Consider the following 14,812-nt stretch of genomic DNA (forward strand, 5'->3'; position numbering starts at 1 on the left):
ATTTGGATTCACATCAAATATCACAACATAGGTTGTAATAAGGTTTTTTTATTGGCTTGGCTTGGCTTCCCCAGTGATTTTACATACGCAGTGCTAATGGTTAAGAGTAAGATGAATATTCTAGACAGAGGTGAAATAGGATTGATGCAATATGTGTAATAATGTGTAATTAATTACTGTTCTTCACTCAATTATTTATTTGCGAATTTGTATTTGACACATATCTTTAGAGACTGCACTACATTTAAAGTTTGATTTACATTTTCTTGTTTCATTTTCGTGAGTTTCACCCCGACATCTTACGAGTTCCTTTGCCATTTAGTGCCTTTTTTCATGTTTATCTTTACTTTCTTTGTACAGAAAGTTCCTACTATTACCACATATGTCCACCAAGCACTTCTGGACATCAGATCGACAGTTACTAACCTTGATTTCGACTTCAAATCTGACTTCAAATCCGACCCCATTCCTTTGTTTCATGGGCTACCAAAATGCAGCAGGCATAGCAGGTAGACGATCCTGGTGACAATGAGACAAACAGAAAATAGACTGGTACTCCCCTCCGTTCTATTAGCAAATCTCTAGTCACTCGAGAATAAGATGGATGAGCTTCGTTCTCAGTGGTTTCTCCATGCAGCGACACAATCAGACGCAGGTGGCCGCAGGCAAGTCCAAATGGGGAGGGGTGGGCCAGTTGATGAACAACAACTGGTGCGCTGCGATGTGAAGGAAATCTCAAGCTTTTTCTCACCTGATCTAGAATACCTCATGGTAAGCTGCAGACCCTTTTATCTACCAAGAGAGTTCTAATCTGTAATTATTTCTACATCCTTCCACAAGCCAACACCACTTTGGCACTCAACGAACTCTATGGGGCCATAAACAAACAAGAAAACTGCTCACCCAGAGGCAGTGTTTTTGGTGGGCGGAGACTTTAACACGGGGTGACTTATCAAATCAAATCAAATTTATTTATATAGCCCTTCGTACATCAGCTGAAATCTCAAAGTGCTGTACAGAAACCCAGCCTAAAACCCCAAACAGCAAGCAATGCATGTGAAAGAAGCACGGTGGCTGGGAAAAACTCCCTAGGAAAAACTCCTGAGAAAGGCCAAAAACCTAGGAAGAAACCTAGAGAGGAACCAGGCTATGAGGGGTGGCCAGTCCTCTTCTGGCTGTGCAGGGTGGATATTATAACAGAACATGGTCAAGATGTTAAAATGTTCGTAAATGACCAGCATGGTCAAATAATAATAATCATAGTAATTGTCGAGGGTGCAACAAGCACGTCCGGTGAACAGGTCAGGGTTCCGTAGCCGCAGGCAGAACAGTTGAAACTGGAGCAGCAGCATGGCCAGTTGGGGCTAGGGGGCAGTATTTGCACGGCCGGATAAAAAACGTACCCGATTTAAACTGGTTACTACTCTTACCCAGAAACGAGAATATGCATAATTAGTAGATTTGGATAGAAAACACTCTAAAGTTTCTAAAACTGTTTGAATGGTGTCTGTGAGTATAACAGAACTCATATGGCAGGCCAAAACCTGAGAAGATTCCATACAGGAAGTGCCCTGTCTGACAATTTGTTATCCTTCTGTTGCATCTCTATCGAAAATACAGCATCTGTGCTGTAACATGACACTTTCTAAGGCTCCCATTGGCTCTCTAAAGCCGCCAGAAAGTGGAATGGGGTGTCTGCTGTCTCTGGGCAAAGTACAACAGCTCTGTTTGTGAGTGGTCAGCCTGGGGACAGTGAGACTGAGATGCGCGGTCACGAGAATTCTTTCTTTCAGCCTTTGAATGAATACAATGTTGCCCGGTTGGAATATTATAGCTATTTTACGAGAAAAATAGCATAAAAAAAATATTTTAAACAGCGTTTGACATGCTTCTAAGTACGGTAACGGAATATTTTGAATTTTTTTGGTCACGAAATGCGCTCGCGCGTCAACCTTCGGATAGTGACCTGAACGCACGAGCAAAACGGAGCTATTTGAATATAACTATGGATTATTTGGAACCAAAACAACATTTGTTGTTGAAGTATCAGTCCTGGGAGTGCATTCTGACGAAGAACAGCAAAGGTAATCCAATTTTTCTAATAGTAATTCTGAGTTAAGTGAGTCCCAAACTTGGTGGGTGTCAAAATAGCTAGCCGTGATGGCAGAGCTATGTACTCAGAATATTGCAAAATGTGCTTTCGCCGAAAAGCTATTTTAAAATTTGACACCGCGATTGCATAAAGGAGTTCTGTATCTATAATTCTTAAAATAATTGTTATGTATTTTGTGAACGTTTATCATGAGTAATTTAGTAAATTCACCGGAAGTTTTCGGTGGGAAAACCCCTGTGGTTCCGGATGATTGTGTGATCTCGAGCTTGGTGACCGATGTGAGTAAAACTTTTAAAAAGGTTAACACTCGCAAGGATGCCGGGCCAGACAGAATACTAGTGCGTGTTCTCAAAGCATGCGCAAACCAGCTGACAGGTGTGTTCATGGACATTTTCAGTCTCTCCTTGTCCCAGTCTGTAATCCCAACATGTTTCAAACTGACCACCATTGGCCCTGTTCCCAATAACTCCAAGGTAACCTGACTAAATGACTAGCGCCCTATAGCATTCACATCTGTAATTATGAAGTGCTTTGAAAGGCTGGTCATGACATACATCAACACCATCATCCCAGACACCCTGCACCCACTCCAATTCGCATACCGCCCCAACAGATCCACAGTTGACACGATCTCAATTGCATTTCACACTGCCCTCTCCCACCTGGACAAGAGGGGAAATAACTGTGTGAGAATTCTGTTCATAGACTACATGCTCAGTGCTTAATACCCTAGTCCCCTCCAAGCTCATCACTAAGCTGGGGACACTGGGACTGAACACATCCCTCTGCAACTGAATCCTGGAGTTCCTGACGGGCCGGCCCCAGGTGGTGAGGGAAGGCAACAACACCTCCGCCACGCTGACCCTCACGGGGCTCCCTCAGGGGTGTGTGCTTAGTCTCCTTCTGTACTCCCTTTTCACCCACGACTGCGTGGCCGCGCACGACTCCAACACCATCATCGAGTTTGCTGACAACACGACGGTGGTAGGCCTGATCACCAACTTTGCTGAGACAGCCTACAGGAAGGAGGTCAGACACTTAGTAGTGTGGTGGCAGGACAACAACCACTCCCTCAACGTCAGTAAGACCAAGGAACTGATCGTGGACTACAGGAGAAAGAGGGGAGAGCACGCCCCCATCCACATCGACGGGGCTGTAGTGGAGCAGGTCGAGAGCTTCAAGTTCCTTGGCGTCCACATCACTAAGGAATTAACATGGTCCACACACATCCCGCCAATTTGTGAAGAGAAAGAAAGGTAACTTTCTCTGAGCAATTGTATTAGTATAGAATAGTATACTTTTTTGGAGCATACAATATAGCTCAGTAGTGTAAACTCTGTGAACAGTGCTGTATACAGAAAATGTATTGCAGTACAACTCACATTAAACATTTTATTTTGAATTCAGCTAGCCACACATTTTTTTAATCCAATATTACATACGATATTACATACGATATACGATATCTGACACCAGGGTAGTGTCCATAAAACTCTCGTTGGCCCCTGAGTCAATTAGTACCCGGAGAGATTTTGACCGGTCACCCCACAGCAGGATGGCATGGAGAGGGGTACGAGAAATGGGAGATTGAAAATTCTCTGTATGGCCCACCAGCATACTCGTACATACTGATGAGCCTGGTCTTTTAACAGACAGGTAGAAATGTAATGACCTGTAGTTGCACAATAAAGACAGCTCTTGGTGCTCAGTCTGCGTAAACGTTCGTCAGGAAACAATCTAGCTCTGCCAAGTTGCATATGCTCTGGAGGAGGCGAGTCGGCAGACCTGATTCCAGGGGGAACTCGGGTAACCTTGGATTCTCTCGGTAATGCCGAGAGACTTCCGGGATTTCTCGGAGGTGGGATCCTTGGACGAGCGAGTGTGACTGGGAACAGACGTCCTCTCCCTTCTACGTTCCCGTAGCAGGCAGAGGTCAGTAATCCAAGGTAGCGTCAAGAAGGGACAGAACGGCAGGCAGGCTCAGGTTAGGCAGAATGGTCAGAACCGGGAAAACTGGAAACATAAACTAGAGATACTGGAAAACGGGAAAACACGCTGGTAAGACTTGATAAGACAAGACAAACTGGCAACAGACCAACAGAAAACGCAGGTATAAGTACACGGGATAATGCGGGAAATGGGAGACACCTGGTGGGGGGTGGAGACAAGCACAAGACAAGGTGAAACAGATCAGGGTGTAACAACACCATGCCACTGCTGAGGAATCTGCCATTGTCCTTCCAGAGACCTCTAAAGAACAACTGCACAATTCTACTCCATGTCTTTGAGATCTTAGAGCGGCACAGAACCACCCTCATCCCCAATGAGCCACGAGATGTAATCGACAGCTACCTGGACCACATGGATAAGAGGGTGTGTACTCTCAATTATACAGTTATTTGGGCCAAATAGACTAGATATGTTATGGCTGGCAAAGACTAAAGCACAGAGTTTCTAAACCCAGAGGCGTAACATCGCAAGACTTCTGCAAACGTTTGTGAAGCAGACCAAACAGACCAGGCTGGGGTTTGAGAAGTCAATGAGAGAAAAAAATATTCCTTAGTTGTTAATTTTCTTGAAATCAAAAGGCACAACCTAGATTCGAGCCAATATCTTAAGCAGTTGAACATGTTATTACTCCAACCTCGTGAAAGGGACAAACTGACATCTTGCACATGCGCAGTTTGATGCGATATGACCGTTAGACCCAATTACATGTTTCTTCACATGAGCTTAGCTTGCTAACGTCGCCAAAACATCGCCAACAAGTGTGATCACTTGGAGATTTCTATTGGAGATGCAGTTTTATCCTATCTTTATACTGTACTGTCTTGGACTAGTCTAATCAGGTGCCAGTAAACAACTGTCAGCACGTAGATACTGTATGTACATATAGATAAGGGTCAGAGCAGTGTTGTGTTTGAGACCACCCAAAGAGAAACCGATTCAAGACCAAGACCGGAGCAAATCGAGTCTAAGTCAAGACTAAGACTGGAGGGGGGGTGAGACCGAGTCAAGACCGAGACTGGGAGGGGGACAAGGGATCCGAGACCAAGTCAAGAACGAGACCAAAAAAAAGGTGAGTCCAATTCAAGATTTTGTCAAATCACCACCACAATAAGAGTTCAAAATGTCCAGTATTTCAGAACAACATATGGATTCTTTAGACATTCAGAATAGTGAAAAAATGCATGCTGAGGGAAAATAGAGCCACTCTACAAGTGATTATTAACCCAACACAGTGGGGAACAATGGGCCTTCTACGCCAACATTTTTGAGTGACAGTGGAATCAACCAATCACATTTTGACTTAATGGCTCGAACCGTTTGGACAAAAACTTATAGAAACTTTTGTCTTCTTGAATGCGAACAGGTCACTGCGCAATAACGAGCAGTAGGTTTCCCACGGTCTAGCTAGCTAGCTTTTGTTGTCTGCTAGTTTGCAACTGTCATGACTGTCCTGATCAGGTCAGGGTACAGGAGACCACCACCCTACAGATTATCTCCCAAACCCCCAACAGAGGAGGAGAGATCTAGGGGTCTGAAGATGTGGGGGTTTTATGACACCTCACGCCCATAATAAAACTTAGGCCACAGAGAAATTCCTTTGTCCTAACAATGGAGAACTGGCCTCAGAACATTAAACGTGCAATAAAGGGACTTTGGAACAATGGTTTCCGTCAGCCACAATGGTGGTTATGACGAAAAGTGGAATATTAAAATGTATGTAACTTTTGTATTTGTTTTTAAAGGTTAAGAGATGACGTTATTATGAAAACATTGTACCTTTAAGAGTTTTCCCAGTATATGCCTGATGTTTATACATTGTACGCTGTTTGGAAAATATCCAAATCAAACAGAATGTTTTGGTAAAGATGAAATGTGAAGTTAGTGTCTAAAATCGGATTTTTAGCCAAATCTAAGCCTTGCCCCTTTACTTGGTCCGCCCAGAGAATTGCCCTAAAGGCGGTTACACCCACTTCTGACCCGAGGGTATAAGACAGGAGAGTGAAGAATTAACATAGGAGACTATTGACCCCAAGCTGCAGCTAAGGTCTAACAAAGTCGACGAACCCCAAAACGAAACACAAGGTTGAAGACAAAGAAATATTTTTCTACACGAGCTACGGACGAGTAGCTGTGTCTAAGCGGGTGAATTCAAGCCGAACCACCCAGCCTCCACTCTCCATTGAATCGTGGTATCGACACCATTCGAGCCGAAGCTGTGAGCTCTGAGCTACAGAGCTGTCTGTCCTCAGAAGACCCCTTTCCGATCAAGGGTGAGGATCAGACCACTTAGCCAAGAAGGACACTGACATCGTGAGGACAACCAGAGAGTTGCGCCGGAGAACTGCGTCATTTAGAAGCCTAAACGACCCACGCGGAGCTTCCCACCTGAGAACTCCAACACGTAATTACATCATTATATTCTGACCCATAAGAGCGGCAGTTCGGGGCGAGGCTAATTTTAAATAAGCATGGCTGACAAATGAACCCAAATGTATATTTCTCTCGTGTACTTCCTTTATTTCTCTCTCTTTAAAATCCCCATTTTGGGTAACAAGCGCCATAGTGTGTTGGCCCGTTATACTAAGTCCTAATCAATAGCTAGACTGTGTTTTGTGTATGTGTATTTTTATCATCATTTTAGCTTGCTAGTAAATAAATAATCAACTAAGATTGGTGTGGTAAATTCAGTGGTAAAGCCCGGGTCCGTGCAGATTCCCGGATTATACGACGTTCAGATTATGAGACTGTAGAGGAAATTGCTTAATTTAGCGACTGTTGTAATCGATATTCTGATATCCTTTGAGTTAATTTGGGAAATAGAAACTCAATCAAAACAATGTTCCCATGGTGCCCCAGGTTAATGAGTTAATAATTGCTTGATTCATTGCTTAATTCATTTAATCACGTAATTATAAACCGTTAATCATTCGATGAGCAACAGTCGTCACATTAACTAATACAACGTCACGACACAGCAGCTGCCACAGGTGTTATCAAAGAGGGTGTTGTTGCTAATTTGTTTGCTTCTCAAGAGTAACGTTCAACAAGAAGTGATCATCATCTGGTGAGTGGAACTGTGTTTTGTATTGCAGCGCATTTGCGGTTGTTAGCCATCTCTTTGAAAATAACTTATGTGTGTGAAACATTGTTGCATTTAAAGGGGAACTGACAGCATTTTAGCAACATTAAATCTAATTCAAATCTGTTCATATACACCCCCAGGAAGAATATGACACTTTTCAAGCGACCACTTAGATATGGTAATTTTCACGTTTTCATAAATTCTTAGAATGTTTGGGAATTACAGGCATTTGTGAATATTCCATAGCAATATAGAGTGGGAAAGCTGCCGTGCGTTAGGACAATTAATAGACACTGCAGTAAATAAAACTAAATAAAAACATCTGTCTTCTCCAGGACCAGAGTCTACAAAGACCGGTGCGCTATAGCCAATCAGAGCTACAGTAGGCCTTTATACAAACAAGCCATTTGCCACATGGGCCTGCCATCATTCACTTTGAACCTTACTGTGTGTTTACAGATTCGGCAAAAGCCACAAAATACACCTGAATGTATTTCTGCAAATATGTCAACATCACAGGCAACTTTATAGTCCTATTGATCAAACAACCATGAAAAGGTAGGCTCTTACTCCCTCAGTTATGCACATCAACAACAAGATCAGCAACTAATGCTAGCCAGAGCAAGATGCGCTAAAATCTAACGAAGGAACATTAGATAAACCCTCTCAGACCTTTTCAGCTAGTTGGCTGTCAAAATTGCAGTGATAAACAATGGGGAATTGTAGCCGCCTCGTCCTTCTGCAGCTTGCCTGCCAATGCATGCTTGTCCCGACCAAGCACTCAAGCTAACTGGCTAAAGTTGGCTAGCTTGCTAGCTAACTACTTCCAGACACAAATAAGACAACACCTCACTCTGACCATTTTACTCGCCGTAGAAGAGCTGGTTAGGCTGTTTTACATGTTAACTAGAGCATTCTTGACAAACTATTACTTTTTTTGCCTACGTTAACTGACACCGGTCATATTCAGTGGTTGTTGTGCATTCGTAAATTCATCAGTAGTTCTGCGCTCTGGCATACTTAGACGACAGTGTTTTGGAATCAAAATAGAGGGAATTTGAGAATGCAAGAGATATGCTAACTGGATAACAGTTGTTCAAGTTCTTGCTAGGTAACCAAATGACATCTGCATCTCTAGCTGGGTATAGCCACCGAAAAACGATATGAGGGGAAAAAGTCAGTCACTCACCCACTCCTCCAATGGTATGACATGACATCCTCCTAGCAGCTAGCTAGCTAGATAACTAGCTAGCGTTAGGCTCCGTGTTTTTAGGTTGCTACATAAGTAGATACGCTAGCCTATTAACCACATTGTGACTGACTTGTGATAATTGCCCTTGCTCGTTTGACTGTATTGACATTCCCAGCGTTAGTTATATTTGTCTGTTTTGGTGCAGAATATCGAGTCATTAAAACTGAAACAATACATCCCGAATGGAGGCAGCAAACAATGTATCAGGCCAGATGTGATTTACAACCTGATCAGAATAATTTTTGGACTACCAAGAAATGTATTGGTGAATTATATGAATCATGCCTGTCCACAACAATGTTTAAACCACATCAATCATCCATGTCTACGCCCATGATGCAAACAACATATGATATGACAATTGGGCATCACAAATAGTCTACTAACCAACACTTCAGACTAAACTTTTTCAATACCTGGTTTGCATACCCATTGTTGCCTTAGTTAGCATTTACTGGTAGATATGATAAGTTAAAACGTCTTTCCGACTCAGTGGCGATTTTAGCATGTAAATCTTGGTGGGACAAACAAAAAAAAGGTTTTGGGGATGCATGCCTGCAAAGCCACTACAAAACACAACACAAACAATACATTAATTGCACTATAACGGTGAGAAACGGTGCCCACAAACTGTTAGGGCCTACATAAAGCTGTCCCAACAGCAGAGTCCCAACAGCAGTCCCAACCTTACCACTGCTATAGCTGGCAATCAGCGGAGCCTTGTCTGGCAGCGGAACAGTTCATACAGATTAATTTACTGCCTTTTAAAAAAACATATCTGATATTGGTGACTTGCTTAAACAAATGTGGTTTCTACTGACAATTGAGATTTACAAACTATGGCATAAGGGGACGACAAGCAGATAAGAGGGAATCCGTGATTTCGATTAAGACATTAATGAGTGAGCTAGGATGGATGTAGTCAATATAACAATTTGTTCAGCACTTTCTAAATGTACATTGACAGAATTGAGAACATGGGCCGTTCTTACAGTGTTCTCCCTGTACACCAAGTCAGAACCATAGGATAAATAGTCAGTACAGCCACCGGGATTCTCAGTACATCGCGCCGACAGGAATAAACATGTCTTAGGGAAGAAGAAGGGCGGGGGTGTATGTTTCATGATCAACGACTCATTGTATAATTTTAACAACATACAGGAACTCAAGTCCTTTTCTTCACCTGACCTAGAATTCCTCACAATCAAATGCTGACCGTATTATCTCCCAAGAGAATTCTCTTCGGTTATTGTCACAGCCGTGTAAATCCCCCCTCAAGCCGATACCACGACGGCCCTCAAAATAACTTCACTGGACTTTATGCAAACTGGAAACCATATATCCCGAGGCTGCATTTATTGTAGCTAGGGATTTAAACAAAGCAAATTTGAGGAAAAGGCTACCTAAATTCTATCAGCATATCGATTGCAGCACTTGGGCTGGAAAAACACAGGACTATTGTTACTGTAACTTCTGCGATGCATACAAGGCCCTAGCCCGCCCTCCTTTCAGCAAATCTGACCATGACTCCATTTTGCTCCTCCCTAAGGACTATTCAACGCTGGTCTGACCAATGGGAATCCACGCTTCAAGATTGTTTTGATCACGCGGACTGGGATATGTTCCGGGTAGCCTCAGAGAATAATATCGACGTATACGCGGATTCGGTGAGGGAGTTTATAAGGAAGTAATGAGATGCAACTTAAACAATCCATACGTAGACGTACTGTACGTAGGTTCAGAGTGGTCTCTTTATGGATCATTTGTTAGAGATAAGGTTAAAGCAGTATATGACTATCTACAGGATCGCGGTATATGCCAAAAGATTGGCATATACCGTGAGGAGAGAGGAGTGTAAATAAATTCATAGAAGAGGTACACTATAGCAAAGCAATAAAGACACTAATATTAGCGCATGCGCATTCTACCAATTCGGCTCGAATATGGGAAAAAATCTAATAATGGATCAAATTTGGCAGCATTTCCCTGCTGACAGGAAAATTCCAATCTAATATAGAATTCATGGATGCAATTGTGACTTGGCACAATGATATAAAAGAAGAATCATTAGCTCAATTCACCAGTGTATTGATGTTAGCGTTCTATCAGCGTAATTGCTCTAATCATACTATTTGTGAATTTGAGTATGTAGTATGCTTTTTGGTCTTGTTTTAACTAAGTATGACAAATTTGTTGGTTACGCTATCCTTATGAACTGCATAGTATATCATTGTATCAAGCTCGTATATTAACTATATGCTATTCAACTACCCAGTGCTTGTTGATTTGATTATTCACGTCATTCTTAGCTTAGCTAAATTGTATAGTCATTGTGCATTCTCAATGGACATTGTTATTAGGTAACATATTCAAATTGGGAGTATATACCATATTGGCATAAAAAGACGAAGAAAGTCATATACCAAACATCGGCACATTAGTAAACTATGTGGTAGAGTAGGGTTACAAGGCATTTTATGGTAAAGTACAACCAGCGAAACAAGAGAACAATGCAACTCAGGAAAACCCTGGGGGTTTTAATCTCGTGCTACACTATTTTGTTTTATTCTAAAATAGACTTATAGAATTGACGAAAGGTAGGAGGGGTCACGAGTAATTAAAGTGGCCTCCCTGTGAATAGAAGTTACTATGTTTGTTTTGACTATAATTTAAAACTATTGCCATGTTTGTTCTTAGATATAGCAGCCAGTGTTTGTTTTAAGATGCAAACTGAACGTTTTAACAGCTTGCTTAGTTCAAATTGAAAGGCTAATTTATTCAACATAAATAGCCAGGCGATTTTGATGTAATACATTGTGTGGCCTAAATGGTCTTTTGGAATAACCTTGTGAGAATTAAGTTGTAATTGAATCATTGAATCATGAACTGAATGTATGCTTGTAAATTGCAAGTGCTTGTTTTCTTATTAGTAGGGTCTACATTTGTTAAACAACAGGTTTATATTTTTACTAAATTCCCTGGTTCGAATCCAGGCTGAATCACATCCGGCCGTGATTGGGAGTCCCATAGGGCGGCGCACAATTGGCCCAGCGTCGTCCGGGTTTGGCCAGAGTAGGCCGTCATTGTAAATAAGAATTTGTTCTTAACTGACTCGCCTAGTTAAATAAAAGGTTAACAGGAACAATCTAAGGCGAAACAGCTATTACATATGTTGTTGGACATTGGTCTAGTAACGATACCAGGATAATTTTACATGGTTATGGAAAAGAGAGACCAGTCATATAATACAACATGGGAGTGAATTGTTAGACTCGGTGGTGAGATACATGTTGTCGTGTCTAAGGGTAGAGCATGCTAAATTAAGTGCACATAAACGTTGGGGTACATTAAAACAAACGATTAATGATTTGAGGGAGTACAATGGACTTGTTTTTACCATGTTTTGTTTGTTGTTAAAACCTTTGGGTTGCTGATTATGATATTAGTATAGTAAATGCAAAAGAAATTGACACTTTCTCTTCCAGGAGAATGGGGGTAGTAATTTTCTCTCTTTTTGAAATGTTTCCTGAGGCTATGGTCTTGGGAGAGGGGTTAGTGAAATTCGGCAGTTTAATAGGGATAAAAGTATCCAGATTCGGTGGTAAAGAGGAGTTAACAAATTAAATAAGGCCTGGCCATTTTTGTTTGTTTTTGCCAAATGGTTTGCCACACACACACACACCAGCATGCACACACAACTTACTGGTTATGAATATGGGTTAGTGCCGAGGTATCTTAAAGGGGCACACACACATATGGAATTTCCAGAAGTTTTTATTTTCTGAGTTTTAATTGAACACGTGAATTATTTTGATAAAAAATGTACTGAAGAAACTTACTGTAACCCTGGGATACGAAATGTATGAAATGTTTGACTGTTTTTAGATAATTGGTCTAATAGAGAAAGTAACACTTATTTGAAGGGTTTGAATGATCTGACCTCTGTCCTGACTTTCTAGTATGGTTTGATCACCGTCGCTGGAAAGCTGAGAGACATTGGATGATTATTTGAAGTTAATTTATAATACCGATAATTAATTGTATTATTATTTTTATTTCTTGAATCAAGTTATGGGTACAATTTCTTCTTTGTGGAGTTATTATGGGTAGTGATTCTAATTCAATTTGTTATTTTAAAATTGTTCTATTTCTTAACCAGTAGTGTTGTTGTTTTTACACATTAGTCACTATGTGAATTATGTGTCAAAATGGGGGAAATACCAGTCTTTTGAGGTTTTTGGATTGAAGTGATATATAGAAATGTATCGAATGATATATGAAGAAGGGTATTGTTGTTTGTTTGTTTTGTTTTGATACAAATCTCACCAGACTGGGTCTGCTGGATGATGGAGATTACTCCTTAAGGATTAGCGGTCTAATTTCCTGATCCTATGACTCTGCGATGAGGTTGACAGTGTGATGGGGAGTATAAACCAATTTGGAAAAATTCTTTCAACAGAATGTGATGTTATTTTTTTTTATATTTGTTTTAGAAATTTGTATTAAGAATATTGGGCCGAAGTAATAATTTGTCATATAGTCAATGCTTGTCTGGATTTCCTGAATCAGAAATGCACTGAACTGAATTGTTTTGATCTGATCAACGTGATCAAGACAAAGGAGATCATTGTGGACTACAGGAAAAAGAGGACCGAGCACGCCCCCATTGTCATCGACGGGGCTGCAGTGGAACAGGTTGAGAGCTTCAAGTTCCTTTGTGTCCACATCACCAATAAATGAACATGGTCCAAGCAATTGAGGTCTACAATTTATTTTCTGATGTCTTGGCTGATTTCTTTTGATTTTCCCATGATGTCAAGCAAAGAGGCACTGAGTTTGAAGGTAGGCCTTGAAATACAGCCACAGGTACACTTCCAATTGACTCAAACGATGTCAATTAGCCTATCAGAAGCTTCTAAAGCCATGACATGATTTTCTGGAATTTTCCAAGCTGTTTAAAGGCACAGTCAACGTAGTGTATGTAAACTTCTGACGCACTGGAATTGTGATACAGTGAATTATAAGTGAAATAATCTGTCTGTAAACAATTGTTGGAAAAATTACTTGTATCATGCACAAAGTATATGTCCTAACCGACTTGCCAAAACTATAGTTTGTTAACAAGACATTTGTGGATTAGTTGAAAAATGAGTTTTAATGACTCCAACCTAAGTGTATGTAAACTTCTGACTTCAACTGTAGATTTGTGTATTAGGTATTTGTTGTGGAATTGTTAGATATTACTTGTTAGATATTGTTGCACTGTCGGAACTAGAAGCACAAGCATTTCACTACACTGACAATAACATCTGCTAACCATGTGTGTGTGACCAATAAAATTTGATTTGATTTGATAAATAAAGGGCATATACTGTAAGCAGACAATGAAAGCTCTTACAATATTCGATGATTAGAGGTGGGACTGAGGCAGGTAATGGTGGACTGAACAAAGTTATGTAGAGCACCTCAAGATAAAAACGTAATCAATATCGGTAAGTTAGACTAAATATTAGCACTACACAATCTGGAGGGTGATAACCTTCAATCTGGATAACAACACAAAACAAATCTTAAGGCTGGAGACATTTATCAACAAATATTACGAAAACAAGCAACACCCAAACATGATGGAGAGTAAGACAGGGGAACCTATTTCAAAACGAAAACGTGACTTCTACAAACACAGACAATTTAATATTTTCACCACCGGGAATGGTAAAGGTCAAAACCAATCTGTTAAAATCAATAAATGACAAACTGGGTATACTTGAATTAGTCAGTAAGGGTATAAAAGAGTTGAAGGCAAGCCTCGAGATGAGTGATGAAAAAGCTGCGACATTGGAGAAGGAAACACACAAGCTAAAAGGGACAGTCAAAAAGATTGAAACCGAAGTGAATGAACTTAAAAAGGAGAACACCGTTCTGAGAGAAACCTTACTTGACATACAGACTAGATCCATGAGAGAAAATCTGGTACTTACAGGTATCCAAGAGAAAGAAGAAGTTCCTGAATCTGTAGTTAGAGAGTTCCTCCTTACAGCGCTTCAGATTCCACGCGAAGCGATCAATAAAATCCAACTCGAACGTGTACACCGCTTCGGACAGAGGGCAAATATATGAACGCCCAATCGTTGCCAAATTTGCTTCCTTTAAAGATAAAATAATGGTTAAAAGCCTGGGTAAAAGACTTGCTGGGACCAAAATTGGCATGAATGATCAGTTCCCGAAGGAAATTGCAGAACGGCGTAAAGTTCTGTATCCAATTTTCAAAGAAAATAGATTAAAAGGGAAACGAGTAGCTCTCGTCGTCGATAAACTATATATTGATAACCATTTGTTCAGAGACACAAAGACT

This window comes from Salmo trutta, chromosome 7 (genome assembly GCF_901001165.1).
Source record: "Salmo trutta chromosome 7, fSalTru1.1, whole genome shotgun sequence".
Lineage (NCBI taxonomy): Eukaryota > Metazoa > Chordata > Actinopteri > Salmoniformes > Salmonidae > Salmo > Salmo trutta.